The following is a 1,891-nucleotide window of genomic DNA, read 5'->3' as shown; positions in this document are numbered from 1 at the left end:
CCCAGCCCCCGCTGCAGCACTCCCCCTGCCTGCTGGCCACCTCCTGCCCCCCAAAATCTCCCGGCATGGGGCACAGAGGATGGGGCACCCAGTGTATCCCAGTGCTCTGGAGATGGATGGGGCTGAGCCTCTCACATGGCTCTCTGCCTCAGTTTCCCCTGCCCAGGCCAGGGCTGCTCCCCTCTGGGAGGAGGCAGGCAGGGGTGGGGACACCCTGGAGCCAGGGGACGGTCCCTGTTTAGGGGAGGCATGCAGGGGTGAAGCCGTGACGTCCCCACGGCTTGGTGGGGAGCCCATTGCCGGAGCTTTCTGGAAAAGAGGGGTGCAACGCCCAGCCCCTTCCCCAGAAAAGGGTTTATCAAGGTGGGAAAAGCCCCTTTACCCCAGCGCTGCTGGGGCAGAAACCCCCTGAGGCTCAGCCCCAAGAGGGACTTTTCCTGCTGGGAGTGGGGCCACACCGGCAGGCTCGTTGGGGGGGGTGTCCCAGGTGGGCTCAGCATCATCAACCTGGCTGCCAAGGAGCAGGATCCAGCCCACCACGTCCCCTTCCCCCTGCCCCACGCATGCACGTGGCCAGGCAAGGTCCTGGGGGTCCCCATGCCAAGAGCAGCCAGGGTGGCATGGTGGCACAGAGCTGTCCTGGAGGGCGCTGCCGAACTGGGGGTGCAGGAGGAGCACCCCGACCCGCTGCCGGGCTGTGGGGTGCCTGGAATGAGCAGTTGGTGTCTTGTCCCCAGCCCCTGCTTTGCATCTCAAGGAAGGCTCCCAGGTTGGTGTAATTTGGGATGCTGGGACCGCGCAGGCTCGCACAACATCTGCTCATGGGCCGGGGGGTGCTCGAGGTCTGGGGGTGCTGGTCCAGCCCCGTTCCATTGCTCTGGTGGGGTCTCCAGCCCTGGGCAGCCCTTCGCGCCCCCCACCACCACCACCACCCAGGCTGCCTGCCAGCAGGACCCTTGCTCCTCCGCTCGCTGCAAAACTCCCCGGGGTGCTCAGCACAGCACCCAGCCCCTCCCCTACGCACCCCCATTTCAATAATGAGCGATTTTCTTAGACGACCACCGCAGAGCGGATCCCAATGGGCCCAGGTCCCGAGCGGGAGCTGCACAGCTCCTGGAGGAAGAGCCACGGGCTGTCACAGGTCGATGGCACACACAGCCCTGGGGCCACCGTGTCACCCCGCCACCCCTGGGGAGGGTGACCCCACGGGAAGGCTGCAGCCCAGCCAGACGCCGTGGGCGATGGTGCAGAGCCAGCAGCGGAGCTGGGCGCGCATCCCCAGGCAGGAGCTGACATCTGCTGGTAAGAAACCTTCAGCCACCCACAGCCCCACGGGGTGCCCCATGTCCCATTTGGGGTGCTCACCAGCCCCGCATCCGGGTGTTGCTGCAAATCTGGGGGAGCAAGACCTTGTCCCAGCTGAGGTCCTCGAGCAGGAGGGCTCGTGCAAACCTGTACGTCCTCCACCAGGTAGGGTTGGAGGCTGCACAGCCCAGGGGATGGTGGGCAGATCTGGGGGACCAGGACGTGGGGTAGAGCACAGCCCTGGGGTAACCGGACAGTTTGGGGGTACCAGGATCTGGGGTAGAGCACAGCCCTGGGGTGATGGGACAGTTTGGGGGTGCCAGGATGTGGGGTAGAGCACAGTCCTGGGGTGATGGGACAGTTTGGGGGGACCAGGACATGGGGTAGAGCACAGCCCTGGGGTAACCGGACAGTTTGGGGGTACCAGGATCTGGGGTAGAGCACAGCCCTGGGGTGATGGGACAGTTTGGGGGTGCCAGGACGTGGGGTAGAGCACAGCCCCAGGGCCCAGGACTTTGGGGTGAGCATAGCCCCGTGCACGCACACCCATCCCTGGGCGCCACCCGCAGCAGCCCCAGGGCACCCC

This window comes from Egretta garzetta, unplaced genomic scaffold (genome assembly GCF_000687185.1).
Source record: "Egretta garzetta isolate BGI_Z169 unplaced genomic scaffold, ASM68718v1 scaffold799, whole genome shotgun sequence".
NCBI lineage: Eukaryota > Metazoa > Chordata > Aves > Pelecaniformes > Ardeidae > Egretta > Egretta garzetta.
The sequence above is the reverse complement of the archived record's forward strand: the minus strand, read 5'-3'. Positions refer to the sequence as shown.